At 38.9% G+C, this 26,474-nt stretch overlaps 1 pseudogene; it reads right to left on the reverse strand.

Moving 5' to 3' along the window:
• Positions 1-10,513: 10,513 nt before the first annotated feature.
• LOC118653459 lies at positions 10,514-25,441 on the reverse strand (annotated as a pseudogene).
• Positions 25,442-26,474: the final 1,033 nt, after the last annotated feature.

Consider the following 26,474-nt stretch of genomic DNA (forward strand, 5'->3'; position numbering starts at 1 on the left):
CATTGGTTATGCTTATATGCATGCATATAAGTCCTTTGGTTGACCTCTTACACCCCCCCCCAACCTTACTCTGCCTTCCCTCTGAAGTTTGACAGTCTGTTCGATGCTTCTTTGTCTCTATATCTATTTTTGTTCATCAGTTTACGTTGTTCTTTATATTCTGCAAATGAGTGAGATCATGTAATATTTTTCTTTCTCTGACTGGCTTATTTCACTTAGCATAATGCTCCACACTTCTTTTTAAATTACCTTGATGGTTTGAAGACTATTGATTAGGCATTTTATAGATTTCCCTTCAATTGGAATTTGACTGATGTTTTTCTCATTATTAAACTGGAGTAGTGTATTTGGGAGAGGAAGGTCACAGAGGTAAAGTGCCATTGTGATCACCTCATATTAAAGGTAGATGCTATCGACATGGCTTATGCTCTTGATCATCTGGTGAAGTAGCGTTTGTTAGGTTTCACCACTTTAGAGGTACTCTCTGCCTTCTTTCATATTGTGCTATTTGGAAAGAAGTCACTATGTAAAGGCCACCTATGTCTTTTGTCATAGGGAGTATATGCCCCTTCTTTATGGTGTATCATCGCCATACCTTATTTGGAATTTGTCTGTAGGAAAGATTTGTCTCACTCCCTCATTTATTCATTTATTTATATTAATTTGGACTCATATAGATTTCTTTTCTATTTTAAGTTACAATCTAATACTATTTTGGTCATTGTGTTACTCAAATTGCTTCAGAATTTGTTTTATTATACTTTTTTTCTATCTTTACTTTCTGGCTCTATAAGATGCTTCAGGCTCACCTTGTATATTTCTTTTGTCATTCCTTGAATAAGTCATTCTCCAAGAACCCTTGATCCTTTTATTATTGAATAATGTTACAAACCAAAAATTTGGCACTAAACAAGATCTTTGCTACTGGCCTATCATTTCTTTGTGCTCCTCTTACCTGAAATAGCAAAAGTGTGTGTGTGTGTGTGTGTGTGTGTGTGTGTGTTTGTTTACATATAGTTACCTGTATCTATATTAAATTACACATGAGTTCAGACTGATCATTCCAACTCTAATCTGTTACCACATTGATCTTTATATACTCCACTCCTTGCTTATCTGTAAATCCACTCCAATAATGACAAATCTGATTTCCAACATCTCCCATCCACTTACTTGTTATTTTCAGTATACATTTATAGCAGTATCACAACTATTAACCTTTATCCCTGAACAAAACCATATTTCGACTGTCATACAGTGCTGTGTACACATTTTTTCCCTTAAGCATTAAACTACATTCATTCCCAAAGTTACATAAGTCAGCACATTTTACTCCACTCTTCTAAATGAGATTTGTAATATAGCTATATTGTTTTGTTATATTCTACACTCTAACATTGGATATCTTAACATTCTGTATACATTTTAAATTTTCATCCATTGCTGTTTACTCTTTGTAACAAGCTGTAAAATTCAATGGGCTTGATAAATGCATATATCATGTATTCACCATTACGGTATTGTTCTATTTCATCCCCTGCTGAGTATACCATATTTCAATTCTGACACTAGCTATCAGGAGTTAGTGTTGAACTACACATAATTAAGCATTCAGTCATCCACAAGACTGCCCTTACTTCTGACACCTGCCACACTTCAGGGACTCCTCAGGTCCCTTGCACTCCTGGTTGGCTACAAATATAAACTCTCCAATGAATTCCTCAGATTTTGTTTATGTGGGGATGTTTTTAAATTTTTTCTGCATTTTAAAGGACAGTTTTGCCAGCTACAGAATTCTCATTTAACATTTTTCTGTTTTAGTACTATAAATATATGATCCCACTGTATCTGGGCTCCAAAATTTTTGCTAATAAACCATGATATTCTTAGAAAGGAGCCCTTGTTCATGATGGGATTCACTTTGTTCTTGATGATTTCATGTTTACCTTTTAACAATCCTATATAATAAAAGCCTAGGTGGCATCACGCCCTCATGTAACATCATCACAAGACGGCTGCAACAAGATGGCCGCACGCACAGTGGAGGCAGGGCCTGGTGGCAGCTCCGCACGGTGAGGCCTGGGAGTCCCACATCTCTGCGCAGCATGGAGGAGGCTGGTCCCGGTGTATCCACCGCTTTGCGTGGAGGAAGTGGGTCCTGGCAGAGGAGGTGGGTCACAGCAAGAGAGAGCAGTTGTGGGGAATCAGGCTAGCATGGGAGGGCAGTTGGGGGCGATCAGGCTGGCAGCGTAGGGCAGTTAGGAGTGATCAGGCTGGCAGACAGAAGCAGTTAGAGGTAATCAGGCAGGCAGGCAGGTGAGTGGTTAGGAGCCAGCGATCCCAGATTGTGAGAGGGATGTCATACAGTCAGACATTCCCTGAGGAGTCTGATTGGAGAGGGTGCAGGCCGGGTTAAGGGACACTCCACCCCCTGCGTGCACGGATTTCATGCACTGGGCCTCTTACGTAATTATAATGTTACTCAGTGTGGGTCACCTTCAATTTTTTTTCTATTTGGAGTTCATTGAGCTTCTTGATTTGTATATTCATGTACTTCCTCAATAATGGAATGTGTTGGCTTTTTATTTTTTCAAATACTTTCTCTGTTCCTTTTACTCTCTTGTCCTTCTGGGACTCTCATAATTTATATATTTTAAACTTTATAGGTTCCCATCAATCTATTAGGCTCTGTTCTATTTTCTTCATTCCTTCCCCCCCCCCTTTTCACATTAAATGATTTAAAATGACCAATATTTAGGTTGCTAATTCTTCCTTTTGTTCACTTAAGTCTGATTTTGAAGCCCTCTTGTAAATTTTTCAATTCAGTTATTGAAGTTTTTCAGCACAAATAAATTGTTTAGTTTCCATTCACAATATCTATATCTTTGTTGGTATTCACATTTTGTTTACATAGTGTTTCCTGATTTTCTTTATTGTGTGTGTGTGTGTGTGTGTGTGTGTGTGTGTGTGTGTGTGTGTTGTAGCTCTTTGAGTATATTTAATTTAGCTGTCTTATAGTCAAATTTAATAAGTCAGTGCCTGTCTTTCTCCAGGGATGGTATCTGCCACTTCATTTTCTACACTTGTATGGGTCATGTTTTCTTATTTCTTTGTATGCCTTGAGATTTTGTTATTGTTGTTGAAAATTGAGCTGCCTCTTCCAGTCATGGCAGATTGGCTCTGAGCCAAGAATGTCCTTCAGTAATTAGCAGGATATTTTTTGAGCCTTGGAATCAGCACAAGATAAACATTGAATGCCTTCTTAGGGCTTTTCTGAGCATTAGTCTTGCCAGGGCCTGTGTGTGCCTTTTGTGTGTGTGTGTGTATGTGTGTATGTGTTATTTTTGTATTAAATTTATTGGGTTGGCATTCGTTAATGAAATGATATAGGTTTCAAGTGTATTCTATAATGAATCATCTATATTTTGTATTGTGTGTTCTCCACCTAAAGTTAAGTATTTTTCCATCACGTTTACCCCCCTTTACCCTTTTCAACCTGCTCCTACCTCCCGCCCCTCTTCCCCTCTGGTAATCACTATACTGTTTTCTGTGTCTATGAGGTGGATTTTTGTTTGTTTGATTTGTTTTATTTTGCTTGATCCCCTCATCTATTTCACCCATCCCACCAACAGTTGCTTTTAAATGTCTTTATTCCTCACTTGACCAGAGTGGCTCAGTGGTTGAGCATTGAACCTGTGAACCAGGAGGTCATGGTTCTATTCCTGGTCAGGGCACATGCCCAGGTTTCAGGCTCAATCCCAAGTAGGAACCATGAAGGAGGCAGCCAATCAATGATTCTCATCAATGATCTCTCTCTCTCTCTCTCTCTCTCTCTCTCTCTCTCTCTCTCTCTCTCTCCCTTCCTCTCTGAAATCAATAAAACAATATATTTAAATATCTTTATTTCACCAAGAGTCTCACAATAGCTTCTTTCCATACCTTAAATTTTCTATTGTATATCTTCATCATATTCTCTTACCCTAGGAATTTATGGTCTTTGTCTCTCTGGAGCATTTGAGAGCAATGCCCACCTCTTTCAGTTGCATTTCTCTGTTGGAACTACAACATAGGCTAAACAGAGACTATGTCTGCAGGCAGACACCCAAACACATTAGAACACTGTAAAAATATTTTATTTGCTGCCTCCAGGCTTAGAGAGGGGATTTTGAATGGGATGCCACCTTCTGCCCACCAATACCATGCTATGCTGGGTAAGAAATGGTCAGAAGTAAACAAAAATATCATAAAATGTTTGTTTAATATGGCTTTCTTTTTTAGACAGGGTGTTTGCTAGGTTGCTGTTAACATTTGGTTGTTTCCAAAGCTCTCACAAGGTCACACTAGCCAGGTTTTGGTTACATTTTGACGTTTACATATAGTTCTTCTTTCCAGTCTACCATTTACCTGATGTATTTCTCAGATTTTGAGTTATTTTTTATGTGTCACATGCTTATAAGATTGTGTTGAAATTTCACACAATAAAGAGAAAGATTTTACTTTTCTTTGTATTGTCAGTTTTTGCTATTTATATTTTGATATGTTTATATGGTGTAATAGGGTTCTCCAGAGAAAGAAGATCAGTAGGACATATAGATATGTATAAGAAGAAAGTCCTAGAAAAAGGGTGAAGTGCTTTAACTGTCTACTTTTGGTAGTGAATGCATATAGGACAGAACAATCTATAATGCAATCAATGATCCAGTTCTGAATCTTTTCTTCTATCATCTGATTGCAAGGAACTTCCCATGAGGCCATAAATGCAGGCTGGAAGAGAGAAGCCTGTGTAGAAGCAGCGGGAATCATGGACATTTTGGCGACTTCTTCATATATCTTTGGCCTTCGGCGCCTGCTTGGAACCAATCAAGTATATTCAACCTCCATTTGATAAGGGAATTTGATACATACACCAAATTTCATGGTGGGGTTGATCAGATAACATTAATTTTATGACAAAAAGCTCAGGTCACATGGTAATTTGTTGGCCCATGGTAAAGCTTTTAATTTCTACTAAGTTCTAGTAGCAGGCCAACAGCTATATCTCAAAAGGGAAGTACAGTAGCTCCCCTTTTCCAAGACCCCCAGTGAATACCTGGAAATTTAGATAGTAACTAAACAATATATATACACTAGTTTTTTATACTTATATACCTATAATAAAGTTTAATTTATAAATTATCCATAGTAAGAGTTAAACAACTATATATATATATATATATATATATATATATATATATATATATATGCAATCATTCGACCATTCGACTGGTAGCTATGACATGCAATGACCACCAGGTGGCAGATGCTCCAACCGCTAGGTTAGGTTGCTGCTGAGGCCCTGTCTTCCCTGAATCTGGTTCACCTGCACCCTGGACCCAGAGAGGAGGGAGGAGGGAATATGTCTGAAGACCAACTATTGGCACAACATGCCAGGGTTCTTGTCCCAGCATCAAGAAGGGTTCAGGAATCTGGAGAAGGCTGTGTGTAGATGACATAGGAATCCAGGGACTAATAAAGAGTCCGGAGATGAAATATAATTTTGAAAGGAATTGGGGGTCAGAGGAGCTTAGCTAACGGAGCTAAGTTCTAAGATCTTAAGTCTAAGGTCTTAGGTTCTCTCCTCGTCCCCAAGACCCCATGCTTTTTACTTTTTATTAACACAACTTGTCCTGAGGCAAGGCAGAGATATACACTTCAAAAGGTCAGGGCTTGGTACAGAGTCCATTGTCAGAATGGGGGAATTAGCCTATGGCTTTTCAGGTGTTTGGCCAGTAGGAGGCAATAACATGTACATTAAGATGCCCTTTAGCTGTCTGGTAGCCACAATCAGTTTCCTATTCAGGTTTGGAGAAATGCCTTTAGCCATTCCCAACAGGTGACTACATGTGTGACTAAACCCTGTTGAGTCCCCAAGTCTCATTAACCTTTTGATGAAACTCTTGAAATTATGACATGCTGGAATTGGTCGCCGGCAACAACATATCTCTGATGTTGAAAGAAGCTGGCGTTGTCGACAGAATATGACTGAAGAACAGTCATCAACAAGTACTACAAGTACTGGTAGGAACTGGGCAGATATTATGAAAACGAAGTAAATGAGGGTGCAATTGTTAAACATAGTTGTGGTGGAATGACTGTTACATGCCAATTTTGACTATCACTAAAATTATCCAGTGAAAAACCACCTGATGGAAAATTTACTCAATGTTTTGGCAAAGGTAAAGTTTGTCCAAATGATATAAATTTTCCAAAATACCCAGTATATTTTTAAAAAATTAATTAGAAAAGAAGGTTCTGACAATAAAAATTTTATGGAAAATATTCCTTCAATAAATAGTTCTCTTGCTTTTGCTTCAATAGAGGCAAATATTACATCACCATCAGGCTATGGGCCATACTATTTTAGAATATACGGACAAGTGTATCACCTTACTGGAACTTTACATCCAGTGTTTCTCAGAAGTTTGGTCAACTCTGTATTTTAGATACAGCCAAAGTGACGAATAAAAGATTAGCAATGCCAGAAAACCAAGGTTGCTCAGAAAGACTCATGATCAATATCAACAACCTCATGCATGAAATAAATGAATTAACAAAATCATACAAGATGCTACATGAGGTAGAAAAGGAAACCCAATCTGAAGCAGCAGTGAAAGGTATTGCTCCCACGGAAGTAACAATGGTGATTAAATATAATCATAATAGTGATCTGGGTAGACATAATTATCCCCATGTAACTGAAGTCGCCATCATATCCAGAAACAAAGATGGAGAACCTCCTTTTGAAAGGGACTTGCTCATTCATTGTAAACCACATCCCAATAATCTGAATGCCACTAAAATGAAACAAATCAGTGTCCTGTTTCTACATTAGATGCACTGACGTATCCTATTCTTTTTCCACATGGTGAAAAAGGTTGGGGAACAGATATTGCATTAAGACTCTCTGTGTGGGACACATTCAATCTTATTTTAAATGCAGAAAAATTAACTCAACAGTTTATTGTGGACTCATATTAAAAAATGGAGGCCAATCGGATAAATTTCATCAAAGCAAACCAATCTAAGTTGAGATTTGGAAAAAATAGTGGTTTGATGGATTATCTCACATCTAGATCTGAAAATGACAATGTGCTGATTGGTAAAATGATAATACTTCTGTTGTCTATTGAGGGTAGTCCCCGAAATATGCAGCTGTGATATCAGGATGCTATGGCGATTGTAATGAAGTACGGCAAGCCCGATTTATTCATAACCATGATGTGCACTCCAAAATGGGCAGATATTATAAATAATTTAAAACACTGGCAAAAAATTGAAAACAGACCTGACTTGGTAGCCAGAGTTTTTAACATTAAGCTGAATGCTCTTTTAAATTATAAAATTCAATTTATTTGGCAAGGTAATAGCTAAAATTCATGTCATCAAATTTCAGAAATACAGATGACCTCACACTCACATATTATTGATATTAGGTAGTGAATCCAAATTATGAACAGATGATGACATTGACTATAGTTAAGGCAGAAATTCCAGATGAAGACCAGTGTCCTCGACTTTTTCAAATTGTAAAATCAAATATGGTACATGGACTATGTGGAATACAAAATTCAAATAGTCCATGTACCGAAAATGGAAAGCGTTGAAAAGGATATTCAAAAGAATTTCAAAATGTGACCATTGGAAATAGTGATGGTTATCCCAAATACAAATGAAGATCTGGTAGCACAATGTCTATTGGAAGTAAAGTTGTCGATAACACCTGGATTGTCCCTTATAACCCATATTTGTGCCTTAAATATAACTGACATATAAATGTTGAAGTCTGTGCATCGATTAAAAGTGTCAAATATATATTTAAATATGCCTATAAAGGGCATGATTGTGCAAATATTCAAATTTCTAAAAATAATATCAATCATAACAAAGTACAGGACTTCATTGACTCCAGATATGTGAGCGCTCACTCCTGAGGCTGTTCAGCAGAGACTTTTTGCAATGCGAATGCATGACCAATCTCATGCAATCACAAGATTAGCTATTCATTTTCCAAATGATCAGAATTTGTATTTTCATACCAATGATTTTGGGGAAGTTATAGATAGGGCTAAAAGGCATAACTCGAAATTGATGGCTTGGTTCTTATTGAAAAGAGAAGATTCTGATTGTGTCATTATTATTATTGGGATATTCCACAACATTATGTGTTTAATAATACTTTGTGGAGAAAACACCAAAAGTATGGGAATAAAGTATAAGGTAGACTGTTCAAAGTGAACTTTAGAGAATCAGAACAATATTACCTTAGACTTCTGCTTCTGCATGTAAACAGTGAGATAAGTTTTGCTGACCTGCAAACTGTAGGAGGTGTAATTTATGATACATTTCATGAAGCTGTTAAACATCAAGGATTATTAATCGACAACACTATCTGGGAAGATATGATTGACGATGCGATCATCCTTAATATGCCGAAACAACTATGGAAACTTTTTGCATATATATGCATGTTTGGATGTTCTTCTGGATGCAAACAAATTATGGGATGAGAATAAATCGATTTTATTGAAGATTTTTGTTGGTAATTACACCAAAGAGAAGGTGCTTGTGTGAACTGTGAAATTCTTTCCCTTAACGAAATTCAAGAAGTATTCACATTGCATGGAAAGAAATGTTCACATTTCAAACTTCCAGACTATCCTTTATTAATGAATACAAATACATGTGATAAATTATAGGAGCGACAATAGGCAGAGGTTTTGATAAATTATCTGAATGATGAACAGTTGGCAGCCTTTCAGACTATAACTTCAGCCATCGAAGATCAAATGTACACCCCAAATGCTTTTTCTTGAATGGTCCAGGTGGTAGTGGAAAAGCATCCTATCTAATAAAAGAGAAACATGGTAATTAGCGTAAGACCGCTACCCTTCCCATTGGCTAATCAGGGCGATATGCAAATTAACTGCCAGCCAAGATGGCGCCCGGCAGCTAGGCAGCTTCAAGCTAACATGAGGCTTGCTTGCTTCAGTGATGGAGGACTCCAACGTTCCCTGCCTGCCTTGCCGGACTCTGAGCTTGCAGTTTAAGAAACATTGCAACAAATATAGAAGCTAAACAAAACCCCAGAAACCTGCTTTCAGTGAGCCAGAGTTATAAATTGTTTCGATTATAGAACGCAAACAAACCAGATACCTGCTTTCAGCAGCAGAGGCCTCAGAGCTGGAGCCAGAACTAAAGCTGGCCCAGAATAAAAAAAAGAAAAAAAGAAAAAAAGGAGCAGTTGGGAGCTTTAGTCGGCCTGAAAACAGCCCTCAGCCCCTCACCCAGACTGGCCAGGCACCCCAGTGGGGACCCCCACCCTGAAGGGTGTGTGACCAGCTGCAAACAGCCATCATCCCCTCACCCAGGCTGGCCAGGCACCCCAGTGGGGACCCCCACCCTGATCCAGGAAACCCTTCAGGGCAAACCAGCCAGCCCCACCCGTACACCAGGCCTCTATCCTATATTGTAAAAGGGTAATATGCCTCCCAGCACTGGGATCAGCGGAGCCGAGAGGCCTCCCGGCACTGGGATCAGCATGACGGGGGCAGCGCCCAAACCCCCTGATCGCCCTGTGGCTCTGTGTGTGACAGGGTGCGGCGCCCCAACTCGCCCCCCCCCCTCATGGGCCCTGCTCTGTGTGTGACAGGGTAGAGCCATAACCTCCCCATCCCCCCTGCCCTGAGTGTGAGAGTGGCGGCGCCCCAACCCCCTGATCTGCCCTGGCCTGAGTGTGACAGGGAGTGGTGACCCAACTCCCCTATCAGCCTTACTCTGTGAGTGTCAGGGGGGAGCTCCTCACCCCCCTGATCGGCCCTGCTCTGTGCATGACAGGGTACAGAGCCCCAACCCCCCTGATGGGCCCTGCTCTGTGAGTGACAGGGGGCATCGCTCCAATCCCCTGATGGGCCCTGCTCTGTGTGTGACAGGGGATGGCGCCGCAACCTCCCCATCAACCCTGCCTTGAGTGTGACAGGGGGCGGTGCCCCAACCCCCCAATCGGCCCTACCCTGAGTGTGATTGAGGGTGGCATCACAACCTCCCAATCTATCCTGCTCTGTGCATGACAGGGGGCCGCGCCCCAACTCCCCAATCAGCCCTGCTCTGAGCCCGACCAGGGGCTGCACCTAGGGATTGGGCCTGCCCTCTGCCACAGGGGAGCAGGCCTAAGCCAGCAGGTCATTATCTCCCGAGGGGTCCCAGACTGCGAGAGTGCACAGGCCGGGCTGAAGGATCCCCCTCCCCCCCGAGTGCACAAATTTTTGTGCACCGGGCCTCTAGTCTATATATATAAAAGCCTAAGCAACCAAAGGACCAGAACAACCAGTACAACTGGTTGCTGTCATGCGCACTGACCATCAGGAGGCTGGCACTCAATGCAGGAACTGCCCACTGGTGGTCAGTGTGCTCCTACAGTGGGAGCTCTGCTCAGCTGAGACCTGTCCCAGCAACCCACCCGCCTGCCAGCTGCCACTTACTCCTTCAGTAGTCCTGCAGGTCCAATCTCTGGAGAGCAGGCCAGGCACTGACAGTCCAGAGATGGAGGCACAATCCCTATAGCTTTGGTCTCCTGGAAGTTGGCCTCGGGTACCGCATCCACTTCCCCTTCCTAGACATTCCACAAGGAAGAAACAATATAAACGCAGCTTCCAGGTGGCTCCGAACAACCGGCATGAATGTCAGCGGGATGGATCTAAATGCCAGGCTGACAAGGGCATCCCACTACCCACCAAGAGGGCTAATTGCATCCGGCCCCCATCCCCACCCCCTTGGGACCCCACCCATGCACGAATTCATGCACCGGGACTCTAGTATCTTTATAAAGTTTTAATACATTATATTAGAGGTTGTAGTGGTACTATTTTACCCACAGTGTCTACAGGAATTGCTGAAAATTTATTTTTCAGTGGAAGAACCTTTCATTCCCAATATAAATTACCAATCCCATTAAATGAAACTTCAATTTCTAAACTCGATATAAAGAGTGAAGTTGCTAAAACCATTAAAAAGGCCCAACTTCTCATTATTGATGAATGCACCATAGCATCCAGTCATGCTATAAACACCATAGACAGATTACTAAGAGAAATTATGAATTTGAATGTTGCATTTGGTGGGAAAGTTCTCCTTCTCAGAGGGGATTTTTGACAATGTCTCAATGTTGTGCCACATGCTATGCAATTGGCCATAGTACAAATGAGTTTAAAGTACTGTAATATTTGGGGATGTTTCAGGCAGTTGTCTCTTAAAACAAATATGAGATCAGAGGATTCTGCTTATAGCGAATGGTTAGTAAAACTTATAAATAGCAAACTTGACAGCAGTTTTCATTTAGCAATGGATATTATTGAAATCCCCCATGAAATGATTTGTAATGTATCTATTATTGAAGTTACCTTTGAAAATAGTATATCTATATGTAATATTAAAAATATATCTAAACATGCAATTCTTTGTGCTATAAATGTGCATGTTCATAAATTAAATGAAGACATTTTGGATATACTTGATGGAGATTTTCACACCTATTTGAGTGATTCCGTCAATTCAATGAATGATGCCGAAAAGGAAAATTTTCCCTTCGAATTTCTTAATAGTATTACTCCTTCAGGAATGTTGTGTCATAAATTAAAATTGAAAGTAAGTGCAATCTTAATGCTACTGAGAAATATTAATAGTAAATGGGGTCTCTGTAATAGTACTAGATTTATTATCAAAAGATTGTGACCTAACATAATCAAAGCTAAAGTATTAACAGGATCTGTAGAGGGAGAGGTTATTCTGATTCCAAGAATTGATTTGTCCAGGTCTGACACTGGCCTCCCATTTAAATTAATTCAAATACAGTTTCCCATGATGCCAGCATTTGCAATGACGATTAATAAATCACAAGGACAAACTGTAGACAGAGTAGGAATATTCCTGCCTAAACACGTTTTCAGACATAGTCAGTTATATGTTGCTTTCTCTCGAGTTCGAACAGCGTGTGATATTAAAGTTAAAGTTGTAAATACTTCATCACAAGGGAACTAAGCTAAGCACTTTGGAAGTATTTTTACTTTTAATGTGGTATACAGGGAGATATTAGAATAAGTTTAATCAATTTATCTGTCATTGTTTGTATCAATGTTGTTTTTATATCATGTTTTTGTTGTTTTTATATCATATCTTTGTTGTTGTTATATCATGTTGTTCTTAATTTATTAATCAATTTATATATCATTTTCATATACATTTTACTAATTTTCTTTCATCTCTGACACTTCTATTATAGAGAAAGGGCTATAGCGATATTAAAATATTTCTTTTAATTAATTTCCTTTCAATATGCATGAGTCGGTGCACCAGGCCATTAGTAAATAATAACAAAATAGAGCAATTTTAACAATATATAGTAATAAAAGTTATATGACTGTGATCTCTCTCTTTTTCAAAGTACCTTATGGTTCTGTACTCACATTTCTTGTGATGATGTGAGATAATATAATGCCTCGGTGATGGGCAAGTAGCATATATAGCATGGATACAATGAACAAAGGAATGATTCATATCTGGGTAAGATAGAAATGGACAGAACACTACTTCATCATGCTACTCAAATGGTACACAATTTAAACTTATGAATTATTTATTTCTGGAATTTTTCATTTAATATTTTCAGAACATGGTTGACTGTGGATAACTGCAACTATGGAGAGTAAAACTGAAGATAAGGAGGAACTATTGTAGTTAACTGCAGATGATGGCAGAACCTTGCTCCAAAATCCTAAAAGCCTGAGATGTATTTTTCCTATAAAGGACAACCAAGGGCTCCAAACAACATCTCTATCTGCCACTAACACTTCAAGCACCAAGGAAGCTGGTAGATCATATGGCTAAATGGCAGAGCAGTGACATTTTGTGTATCCTAGAATCAATGCCAATTCAAAGCCAATGTGGGTAGTTCCCAAAAGTCCTGATTATTTTATTTTATCTTATGTAAAATTACGCTGGTAAAAGGCTTCCCTTCAAAGAAAACCTAGAAGTTCTTAGATAATGTATGCAAAGCCTGAGCTATCTGGATCTTCTTTAACCCAGCCAAGTTGGCACACCAAAAAATGAACCATCACAGGTACCTACATAATTAGAATTGTAATGTTATCTTGGTGAAGTTAATTTTTATCATTATGTAATTAACCTCTATTTTCCTAATGATGCTTTTTAAAATATCTCTGTTATATGGTATACATATGATACATCCGATTTTTAAAACTTTTATGATGTATTGATTACATCCTTTTCTTCTCAACCATTTGTGACTTTTTTTTGTATGTGATTTTCTTATATGACACATATACCTGGCTTTTATTATTGTTCTTGTTTTTATTATTATTATTAATGTTACTCAAACTGTGAATTACCATCTTTTAACTGGTAAACTCAGTCTGTGTAGTGTAAATATTTAAATATTTTCACTTGTTTCTACCATCTTAGATTTAACTCTCTTAAAATGCAGGAGCTGCCCGCTGATTGTCAGTGCGCTCCCACTGACAATGTGTTTTTTTTTGTTTTGTTTTGTTTTGTTTTGTTTAGAATATGTGTTTTAGGATAATGTGCTTTTAAGAATATTGTATATTTTTATCCTTTGTAACTAAACAAATTGTCATTGAGAAATGTCCAAACCTGTAGAAAGTTTTTATAAGAATTTACTTGAGCCAAACTGATGACATGCCCCAAAGCAAGAGATCAAATGTTACAGAAAACGATAGTTTTGCAGCTTCTTTTATACCTTTGGAATTAAGTAGAAAACATAAGGAAGATTACATGAAGGTGCGAGAGAGATACAGGATAGTTAGCAGATTATGTGCTCCCTTGAGTGTGGTTATGCTACCTTCCAGGGATCTGGAGAAGAGGATTACATCAGCCATTTCAAAGGTGTGTTAATCTAGATTCAGGAGAACAATGGACAGGGCTTGCTTAAAAACATGTTACTTAAGAAGACATAAGCCTGAGGCGTGACTACCCACCATGACCCTTTAGTAATCTATGCTTAAATCATGGTGTGAAGTTACTTTTAGTCACTGAACTTTCTTTTTTTCATGCAGAAGAAACACACACACACACACACACACACACACACACACACACACACACAGTAACACAAACAAAAAAGCACAGATATCTATAGAAGAGATTAATGCCTTTCTACTAATTGAATAAAAAATTTGAATGTTCTCACACCCCTTGATCTTCCAACAACCCATGACTCTAATATTATGCTGTTATTTTGTATAATTTGACTCTAGGTAATTATGAAAATAGTATTTTATTTTCATTTTCTTTGTTATTGGCTATATGTTTCAGACAACAAACTTTATCAAGGTATTCAATCAATATTAATTTGAAAATCTCTTGCAACATCTCTTTTATTTCTCTTACTAGAGGCCCAGTGCACAAAAATTTGTGCACTCGGGGGGAGGGTCCCTTAGCCCGGCCTGTGCCCTCTCGCACTCTGGGACCCCTCGGAGGAAGATCACCTGTAGGCTTAGGCCCGTTCCCTGGGAATTGGGCCTAAGCAGGCAGTCAGACATCCCTCTGGCAGCCCAGGAGTCCTCAAGGGATGTCCATTTGCCAGCGGGGAGCAGGCCTAAGCTGCAGTAGGACATCCTTAGTGCTGCTGAGGAGGTGGGAGAGGCTCCCACCACCACCGCTGTACTGGCAGCTGGCAGCCTGGCTTGTGGCTAAGCAGAGCTCCCCATGTGGGAGTGCACTGACAATCAGGGGGCAGCTCCTGCATTGAGCATCTGCCCCCTGGTGGTCAGTGTGTGTCATAGTGACCAGTCATTCCCAGTCATTCTGCTGTTTGGGTCAATTTGCATATTACCCTTTTATTATATAGGAGTGCATGACCAGCCTGGGTGAGGGGCTGATGGCTGTTTGCAGGCTGGCTGGCCAAGCCCCCCAGCAGGGACCCTCACCCCATGAGTGGGTGGCCAGCCTGGGTGAGTGGTGATGGCTGTTTGCAGGCTGGCCACAGCCCGTTCAGGGTGGGGGCACCCATGGGGTGCCTGGTCAGCCTGGACGAGGAGCTGAGGGCCATTTTCAGGCTGGCCACAGCCCCCCAGGGAGGACCCTCAACCCATGAGGTTGTGGCCAGCGTGGGTGAGGGGCTGATAGCTGTTTGCATGCTGGCCACAGCCCTTTCAGGGTGGGGGGGCAGGCTGGGTTGCCTGGCCAGTCTGGGTGAGGGGCTGAGGGCCATTTTCAAGCTGGCTAAGTCCCCCAGTGGGAACCCTCACCCCATGAGAGTGTGGCCAGCCTGGGTGAGGGGCTGATGGCTGTTTGCAGGCTGCCCATGGCCCCCAGCTACCCAAGCTCACAGTGGAGGCTGGCTGGAAGCAGGTATCTGGGATTTGTTTATCTTCTATAATTGAAACTTTGTTGCCATGAGCGGAGGCCACAACCAGCTCAGGGCAGGCAGGAAGCTTGGCTTCCTCCATCGCCCAGGCAAGCAAGCCTCCTGCTTGCTCCAGCTCCTTGGCTGCCGGCTGCCATCTTGATTAGGTTAATTTGCATATAGTCGCTCTTATTGGCTGGTGGGGGTGGTTTAGGGTGTAGCAAAGGTATGGTCAATTAACATCTTTGTCTTTTATTAGTGTAGATTATTTGATGAGATCTTCCAAAACTGTTTTAAGAGTATTTATGCTGAAAAGACTATTAAGCTGACTCTTCTACTTTTTGCAGATAATCTCTTTATATTTGGAAGTTTGTAGATTGTTCTTTTTGTTTTTTTATATTCTTTATCTAATTCTGGGTTACTTTCTACTCCTATTATTTTCCTTTTTTCAATGTGACATTTTCCATCAATTTTTAGTTATGCGGTAATTTTATATATTATTTCATCTAACACATCTTTTTATCCATTTTATATTTTCTCCCCTGGGTCTCATTATAAAAAAGCATAGCATTCAGAAAGTATGACTTCTGGAGCTTACAAATCTGAGTTCGTCTTCTTGTTCTCCCATTTGCTAGCAAATTAGTTACTCTCTTTGTACCTCAGGTACTTTATCTAAAGGAGAATGATGATTAAAGATCTGATCTCATAAGTTTGTTGTGTTAGCTTTTCTTGGCCCATATTAAGCAGTTATATATGTATTTGCTATTGTTACCATTGTAATTACTTAGTTATTAAAAATAGGAAGAAAGCAAAAGGGAGGCCAGACAATTTGAGCATGGCCATCTCGGCAGCATCTCCAGGAAGCAGTAACTTTACACTCCCCAAGGAACAAGTAGTCAATTCTCTGCAGATCGCTGGGAGACTAGAAAGATTGATGCATAGTTAAGTTGGGATGATGTAGGGAAGATACTTCCCTGTCCGTCTACCATGAATTGGCTAAAGGTGGAGCCACTGCAAGTGTGTCAAAATCTTAGAAGGTTAAAATCCCCAGACAAAGGAATTTTCTCCATCTCGATCCTCTGGCTTTGCTCTTGCTTCCTTGCACAAGCCCATGTTCCCTCCATAGCGCTAGAAGCTGCATGCCCCATAGCCATATGGACCCCACATGCAATGGACTACAGCTGGGAACACAAGCTAAACTAGCCTTATGCTGGACTGGACTGTGCAAATACGGAGTTGAAACTCTGAGCACTGGCTTTAATTCTGGTTCTGTTGAAGACACACTGGACTTTTTTTTTGGCCAGATGGAGAAATGGGACCTTGGAAACTGAAGGGTTTACTTTCACACAAATAAATACCACTCATTTTCCCATGCAAGTCTCAGAAAATTACTTTTATTATGACATTGCAAGAAGCTCAATTCCACTGAGAACACATGAGGATATGAAGAGCACTCCACTGATAACACTATTATCCATCTAGTTTTTATCTTTTGTTTCCTTTTATTTATTTATTTTTTGCCATTTCTCTTCTCTTCTGGGAAAGCTTGTCAATCTGATTTCCCAACTCTCTACTTCATTTTGCATCTGTACTTATTTCAACAATTATATGTTTCATGGCTAAAATTTCTACTTATTTATAAATTGTTGTTTTTATTTTCTATTGCTAAAATTTCCCTCTATACTTTTCAGTATGTTTATTACACCTATTATAAATTCAAATAACCATTTTAAATTATTAATATAATCTAAAATCTCTTCTTCTTAAAGTATAATCTAATTTTAAACTAGTAGTTATCTTTTTCAGGTTTTTATTTTTGCTTGTGATACTTGTGTAAGCCTGAATGATAATGCACATTGTACATCAAAGGCTGGCCAGGCTCCAGTCTGTCATGCTAACCCTTACTCTAGTGGTAAACTCAAAGAGAAGGAAGTCTTGGGTCCCTAGAGTGAAGAGCCTAGAGTGCAGAAAAACATCTCTTGATCATTGCAGGCTTATATCCCACTCCAGGCGTTTTATGACAATGCGTAGCCTTTGGAACCAGAGGGGAAATCAGCATTTGGAGTAAGTATGCCCTATATCAGCAGTCTGAAAAAAATCAGTAGAACAAATCCACCCAAGACCTGACCTGGTTTTACCCATGCCCTTAGCTAAGAATTGTTTGTACATTTTAAATAAATGTTTAAAAAAGAGCAATATGTGATAGAGAACTGTGTGGATACCAAAACTTAAAGCATTTACTATATGGTCCATTACAAAAAAAAGTTTCCTAACCCTTGCTTTAGATGATAATAATAATAAAAACCTGGGAGTTTAGAAAAGAAAGAGAGAGAGAGAAAAAAAAAAAACAACCCTCTTAAAGGCTAATCAAATTCCGTGGAACAGAGCTTTTGCACTGTTTTACTGACATAGATGTCTTAATTAAGGGTATGAATCTTTGCCAATGAGTTTCATAGTAAAGGAGGTGTTGATTGACCCAAGGCAATGGCAGGAGAGATTAAAGAGCAAAAGTAAACTTTAAAAAATATATATTTGTACACTCACCCCCCTGTACATATACACAAAAACACAAAACTTCCATAAATACAAAATGGATTTCATTTCCCTAGAAAGTTTTCAAAATTTGCATTTTTTCTTCCCAGGAAAATTTGTACAATGGTTTTAGTTATTTCTTTTAGGTTTCTCTTGAGAGTTTGAGACAGCAGTTTGTGCAAATTTACCTTCTTGGGAGGAACAGAATTAAGAATGTTGATGTTTTTTCTTAATCATCTAAATCCTATGTGTGTGTTTTTGTTGCTGTTGTTGTTGTTTTTCTGTGTGTGTGTGTGTGTGTGTGTGTGTGTGTGTGTGTGTGTGTGTTTTGTTGTGGTGGTGTTTTTTGTTTTGTTTTTGTTTTTGTTTTTCTGTAGCACTAAAGATAATTCAAACAGATACTGTGCTTTTAAAAAAAGAGAGATGTTCTTACTTTCTACCAGGTTACTATTACAGAACAAAAAATCAATTGAGTAAATTTGAATATCTAATTAACTTTATTAAATTATTCATTAATCAGGCAGCATCCTATCTAATAGAGAGGTGCTCCAAAAAGCTGTACACTGTAGAAGGTTTCATAGAGATAAAATTGGCAGAACAAGAAAGCTATTAGGAAAAACAAGAAAGAAAAAAGATTATTGTATAGAATGTTACTTATGGGAACTCAGGGATTTTATCAGGCAGATTGCTTCAGCTTCTTTGGGGGACAGAGAGGGCCCACATGAGAGATTGCCTCATTGATACTGTCCAGAACATTTCAGACTGACAGATTAAGATTACATTCCTGGAGATATTTGAAATTACAGTTAGGTCAGGTGTTAAGTCTGGGTTTGGTGTCATGGGCTTTAGCACAAGTGAATCCACTTTGGGTCTGATGGATTTCTCTTCAACATTACCAACATAAACAATTAGAAGCAATCTGAACACCTTGTTAAGAACTTCAACATCTACCTGCTTGAGTTCTGTCACACTTCAACTGTGTGATCTTGGGCAAGTTACTTAAACAATTATCTATAAAATGGGAATAATAATAGTAACTACTTCATTGGGTTGTCATAAGGATTAAATAAATGTTTGTAAGGTGGTAAAAATAGTGATTGGCATATTGTAGATGCCAATAAAGTGTTTATTAAATAAGTACAATAAGGAAATTGTTTAAAAATTATGAAAGCTAGTATATTTATTATAATAATATAACATTGTATGTACTTAAAGGAAATTTGCAATTTACTAAAGTATTAAAACTATATAACAGCAATTATTCACCTTTTTTATCTCATGGCACACATAAACTAATTACTAAAATTCTGTGGCACACCAAAAAATATATTTTTTGTCTATCTGACAAAGACAATAGATGTAATTTTGATTCATTCACACAAGATGTCTATTGTTTTATTGACTATTCCCATTTTTTATTTGACAATCTAAGGAAAAAGATGTCAGTGCCCCTGACTAGTCAGGTATAACGTGTTTTAACAATTTTTTGGCACACCAGTGTGCCTCTTGCAGCACATCTGTCTGCCTCAACGTAGTGGTTGAAAATTTCTGCTATTTAATCTTGCACGTAAAGAGTTTAGGTAAAGCAAAGTACATTGTGATGAACATTTATAATCTCATTTCCCCTTTTACCACTCTTGGCTGGAAAACAGTAGCACCAGTGGGCAACCTCCGGGAAAGGAAGAAGGTGAAGGAGCAGCTCAGGTGGGAAGAATTAGGTTCCTGCCACCAAAGGACTCCGCCTGGGTGGAAGGGCCTGGGCGGGAGCCTGACATAGAGCAGGGTCCTGCCCTAGGCTGACTAGATTCCAGGCTAAGTAAATCCTATTTGCTAAATAATTGCATTTTGCAGCTAAATGCCCACAAGTCATCAGTTACCGCCAAACTTAGGGTAAAGTGATATGAAAGAAGTGAAACAGATACAGAGAGAAAGTGACATAATATTGGGAGAAGAGAGGAGGGTGCCCGATTCCAGAGTGTGTCACCCAAGAACCACCTTCTCGCAATCCAGGACCCCTCGGGGGATGTTGGAGAGCCAGTTTTGGGCCGATCCTTGCAGGCCAGATCAAGGGACCCCACCAGTGCACGAATCCATGCACCGGGCCTCTAGTTAAGCTATATAAGGCTATAGTAATCAAAACAGCAAGGTACTGTCATAAAAGCAGACATATATGTCAATGGAACAGAATAGATATCTCAGAAACAAACCCACACCTTTATGGTCAATTAATATTTGACAAAGGAGAAAAATCATACAATGGTGTGAAGACAGTCTAATCAAGAAATGGTCTTGAGAAAATTGGACAAATAAATGCAAAAACTAAAATTAGACCACCTTCTTACATCATACACAAGAATAAATTCAAAATGGTTTAAGTACTTAAATGAAAGACTTAAAACTATAAATATTCTATATGTAAACATAGGCAGTAAAGTCTCAGATATTTCCTGTAGCGATATTTTTTCTGATATATATCTTTGGGTAAGGGGAATAAAGAACAAATAAACAAATGGGACTACATAAAACTAAAAAGTTTTTGCACAGAAAAGGAAACCATCAACTAAATTAAAAGAAACCCACTGAATGGAAGAACATATTTGCCAATAATACTTCGAATAAGGGGTTAATACCCAAAATTTATAAAGAACTCAACTCAGCACCAAAACAAAAACAAACAAACAAACAAACAAAAAACTAACTAAAAATAATCCAATTAAGAAATGGCCAAAGTACCAAAATAGACACTTCTCCAAAGAAGACATACAACCACTCACCCTTCAGAATAGCTACCATCAACAAATCAACAAATAACAAGTGAGGGTGAGGACGTGGATGTGGAGAAAAGTAAACCCTAGTACACTGCTGGTGGAAATGCAAATTGGTGCTGTCATTATGGAAAAAAATATGGAGTTTCCTCAAAAAATTAAATATGGAAATGCCATTTGACCCAGTGATTCCACTTCTAGGAATATATCCTAAGAAACCCGAAACATCAATCAGAAAGAATGTGTGCACCCTTATGTTCATAGCAGTACAATTTACAATAGCTAAGATCTGATCTGGAAACAGCTCCAGTGTCCATCAGTAGATGAGTGGATAAAGAAAGCTGTGGTACATTTATACTATGGAATACTATGTAGCAGTAAAAAAGAAGGGTCTCTTACCCTTTGAGACAGCATATAGGGACCTGGAGAGTATTATGCTAAGTGAAATAAGCCAGTGTGAGAAATACAAATACCATGTCATTTCACTTATATACAGAATTATTGAACAAAAAAACCAAACAGAATAGAAAAGCAAACAACAACAAAAAAACCCAACAACAACAAATAGACACAGGCATCAATACGGTGATTGCCAGAGGGAAGGAGAGTGGAGACCATCAAATAAGAAAGCTCTGAAATAGACCTATGTACACACATATATATCTTTACATACAACATGCAACAGAGCTGGCATTAGTGTTAATTGCATTATTTGACAATGAGACAATGGTGTCAACAATTGGTCATCTATATTGAAAAATAAAATTACTTCTCTGTCTAAAATCATATACAGAAAATCAGTTCCAGATGGAATAATGACTTACATCTATAAAGCTAAATTATAAAACGTTTTTAAAAATATTTTTATGACCTTGTGATGGAGAAGACTTCATAATCAAGAAACAAAATAAGATAACCATAAAAGAAAAGTTAAGTAACTTTATCCTAATAATTAAGATAGAATTTTCTAAATGACAACCAGAAAGTATATATTTCCAACAAATTATCTGTCAAAGGTTTATTACCATTAATGTGTATATTATTTTTTTTCTAATTAACTCCAAAATTTATCCCTACCTGGTCTTACCCCTTCTCCTTTTGACCCTCTGCATTCTATCCTCTCACAGCAACCAGAATAGTACTTTACAAATGTAAGTTAGATCACAGTTTCTGCTGAGACTCTGTAATTGCTTCCCATTTTAATCAGATTAAAAGGCTAAGTCCTATTAGCTCTTTTAACTTATCTCCTATTACTCTCCCTCCTTGCTTACTCCGCTTCCAGCCATACTGGGCTATTTTGCTCTTCCATGAACATGTCAGGTACATACTGCCTACTTGGATCCTTTATTTAACTGTTTCCTGTGACTGCAGTGTTTACCAATCAGGTATCCTCATGAAATTTCTTTTTATCCTAGAGGTCTTTGGTCATACAACACCTTAATGCAAGGTACCTTTATCAACTTATTTTAAATTATACACATTTCTTTCCCAGCACATTAATCTTACCTTGCTATTTTTTCTACAACACTTCATGTATTTGCTAAGGCTGACATAACCAAATACCATAAACTGAATGACTTAATAAACAGAAATTTATTTTCTCAGCTCTGGAAGCTGAAGTCCAAGATCAAAGTGTTAGCATTTGTGGTTTTTCCTGAGACCTCCATTCTTAGCTTCTGTATGGCTACTTATTGCTGTGTCCTCCATGGTCTTTCCTCTATTAATATGCGCTCCTGGTGTCTGTGTGTCCTAATCATCTCTTCTTATAAGATAATCAGTCATATTGGATTAGAATCGACCCTAACAACTTCATTTTAAGTTAATGACCTCTTTAAAGGCCCTATCTCCAAATACAGTCATGTTCTGAGATACTAAAGGTTAGGACTTCAACATACAAATTTGAGAGGGGACACAATTGAGTTCATAACAAGCACTATCATTTTACAACATGAAATGTGTTTATTATATAGATATTTTTGTATTTTATCACATTAGATTAAAACACAATGTTTTCCTTCTGTTTTGTTCTCTGAAGTGTCCTAAGTACCCACTTCAATGCCTAAAATACACAATAAATGTTTGCTGGATGAATAAAAAAATTATAGTTTAGTAAATAAATGGAAACCAACCAAATGTCCATAGATAAGAAAATGAATAAATATATTGTGTTATAATCACCAGTGAAGTGATTCTTAACTTTTAACATATGAATCTTTTGGCGATCTTGTTAAATACAATTTCTGTTTCAGAGATTTTTGTAGTGCAGCCACAGATTCTGTATTTCTAACAAACTTCCAGGTAATTCCAATGCTGTTGGTCAGGGAACAATGGGAAGACATTTTGCACAGCCAGGCTTTACACAAGAAAGATAAATAAATCTCAACAAATTTGTAATGAAATGAACCTTTAAGTAAAATGGCCAAATTACAAAAGAATATATGCAGTATAATTTTATTTATGTGACTGTATAATAAGCAAAATGAAACATGTAGAAGAAACTAAAGAAAAACAAAGTAATAATTAACAGAAAAATTAGAATAACGGTTACAGTTTAGGGTGCAGAAGGGTGATAAATGGGGAGGTACATGCAGGTATTTTATATGTATTAGTTCATTCTATATTTTACTATTTAATGAGTGTACCATTCCTCATTTAATTTGTGTTTTCTGAAGTGGGCATGTATGTAATGAGCACTCCTGTGTGTCTAGGAAATATTTTACAAAGAAAAGAGTAAGCAGCATTAAGAGGTCAAAGAGGCTAAGAGATAAGTAAGAAGAGAATAAATGCACAAAGACCAATATCCTTTGTCTTTCTGTTCCAAACATTAGTCAGCCTCTATTAAATGTTAAGTCACAGAGAGAAATTAGAATTAGCTTCTGTCCATAAGCAGCTCTTGGAGACATAAGTTTCAAAACCATAGGGAAAATGTAATTTTCTGTTTCCTAACAAAGATTAAAACATCATATAAATTCTTTATAGAGAAATTCAGATTTTTGCTTTTAAAAATTTGCTTCATAAACTATCATTGACTGCTGACACACCAGCTAAAGTTCTTTTAATCATGGTTACTGTGGGTGATGTGAATATTTTGCACTTGGTATGCAGAGCAGATATCATGGAACAAATATGTATTGAAAATATGCTTCTAATATTAATATATTTAAAAGTTGGTTTCAATATCCTTCTGTATGTTTTATAATCTGGCTTTTCAGGAATCCTTGGCTTTTAAAAACTTTTCTTATTGGAAGTGTCATTTACATGTACTCTAGGGAATTTCACAAGCCTGAGAAATTGGCAGAGAATAGTGCTGTACTCCTGAAGTTATTTCTTTAATTTAAAACATTTCAACACATGGATTTTGTCAGAAAAGAAATCTCACTATCTGTTCCTAATGTTACATTAGTTAGACAGAAATAGTGTAATACAGGTTTTCATTGCATTATAATTCAGAAAAACTTTTCTTGGAGTAATGTACTATATTTAGATAGACAGTCATTAGATGGTTGGCTTTATAAAAGACTCAGCCATAAATTTTACAATTTTAGTGCATAAAAGTGATTGATATGGATCTTAAAATAACTTGTATATTGTGTATTTATTCATTAGCTTTACTGATAGGGAAAGTAGAATTTGAGGTTTGCAGATAAAACACTGGCTCCATTTCTTTAACCCTTTACCAGGCACAGTTTTGCATTATCATATAAAAAACAAATCCAGGCTAAGCAAGAAGACTCTTTTATTTAAAAAGATTATTACAAAGGGAAAGATACTATTGACAGTGATCGGCAAACTTATTAGTCAACAGAGCCAAATATCAGCAGTACAATGATTGAAATTTCTTTTGAGAGCCAAATTTTTTAAACTTAAACTATATAGGTAGGTACATTGTTATTAACTTAATTAGGGTACTTCTAAGGCTTAGGAAGAGCCACACTCAAGGGGCCAAAGAGCCTCATGTGGCTCCCCAGCTGCAGTTTGCCGACCGCGGTGAGAAGATGGATTACTACTAAGGGAGAATGCTATAACCTTAAGGTCTGCAAACAACTCAAATGCAAGGCAAAAAGGTCATTTTTTAGAAATTACATGGGCATACTTCTTCATCCATGCTTGAGCTATTAAATCATACTTTGGCTTATCATTTATGTAAATCTTCCCAATTTCTGGAAAGAGAATATTGTGTGGATTGGAATGACATAACATGGCGCTGAGTGAGAGCAATACTTTGGAAACTGTGTGTGCGGAAGACCACTCGGCATTAAGGATGTCCAGACAGACGCACCCATTATGGTTTATGTTCGGATGGCAAATTCGGGTTTTAAATTGGATCTTGGGTGGTTTGAAGGGTATTCCCATGGGAATCGATGGTTAGGAAGACGACCCCTCCCTGGTAGGGGCTGTCCCTGGGCCCCAGTACAATTCCCTGCCAGTTGAACACATCTTCTGTGATGGGCTCTGCGGAGCACAGCTCTGGGGGGTCTCGAGAAAGGTGGAGGAACTCCTTCTGGAGGTGCTTTTCTGCCAGAGACAGTGCCTTGGGCCGATTCATGTCGGGAGGCGTCCTGATAGGCATAAGGTGGGGGAGACCACGGTTAGGGGGAGTGGCAACCCACCGGGCCCGGGAATAGGTGAGCCATGGCCGGACTCTGGGGTGGAGGTAGGTGACAGGGGACAGGGAAGGTGGTGGAGAGGAGGGTTGAGGAAGGAAAGATGGGAACTCGGCTGGACTCATGGGCTACTGGACACCTGTGTTCCACAAGGCGGCTGGCTCCACAACCGCTGCCACTGCCACTCTGCCAGCAGCTCCCGGCTGTCCTGACCTGGAGTCTCTGTAGCACAGAGGCTGCGCTGCCCCTACACACCACCGCCAGGTGATAGGGCCGCCTGCCCCTGCTACTCTCAACTGCTGTTCACATTGGGTTGCTTGGCGACAGTAGGGGATCTGCTCTATGAGGTCATAGGGGCCATGCTGATGACATCATCAAGTGAGTTGGAGAGTTGGCTGGAATGGAGTGGGGTGGAGGGAGGGAGGGACCATGGAAGGAAATGGAGTGGGGTGGAGGGTGGGAACGACCATGGAAGGGAATGGAATGGGGTGGAGGGTGGGAGGCCTGAAAGGGGCTGAATGGTGTGAGGGTGGGAGGTGGGAGGGAGTCCAGGCTGCGTGGTATGTGAGTGCTTATGCTGTTTCCTACTGCTCACAACTGCAATCCTTGATTGCCTGGGGACAGTAGGGGATCTGCTCCTGGAGGTCACAGGGGCCATGCTGATGACATCACCCAGTGAGTGGAGAGGGCGGGCTCAAGAGCTGATCTGAATGGAGGGAGGTGGAGGGCAGGAGGGACTTAGTCACTCACCCTCGGATGGTCCAAGACATAAATTTATAAGGAGAGCCTCAGCGTTCCTGAAGAGCTCTGTGATTTCTCTTCTATGTAGGCCAGACTTTATAGTGGGAAGTGCAGTCACTGAATTAGAAAATATAAAGACAATCAGTGTAGTTTGATCCCAGAGTTGCAGGGGCTGAGCTGCTACTGCACTCATCCACCAAAGACAAGGTGGACATGGTTACCATAATATCATTACCGTAATGAGAGCAGAGTAAAAGCAGCAATCAAAATAATCTGATTTGCCTATGGTCTTAGCTAGTTGATCATGGTGTCCCCGGAAGTGAAAAAGATACATAGCCTACTAAATTCTTACTTGACCTGTATTAGCAGAAAGTTTATATCAAGTGAATAAAAGTCTAACTCGAATTATAAAAACAG

This window comes from Myotis myotis, unplaced genomic scaffold (assembly GCF_014108235.1).
Source record: "Myotis myotis isolate mMyoMyo1 unplaced genomic scaffold, mMyoMyo1.p scaffold_m19_p_4, whole genome shotgun sequence".
In the NCBI taxonomy this organism is placed as follows: Eukaryota; Metazoa; Chordata; class Mammalia; order Chiroptera; family Vespertilionidae; genus Myotis; species Myotis myotis.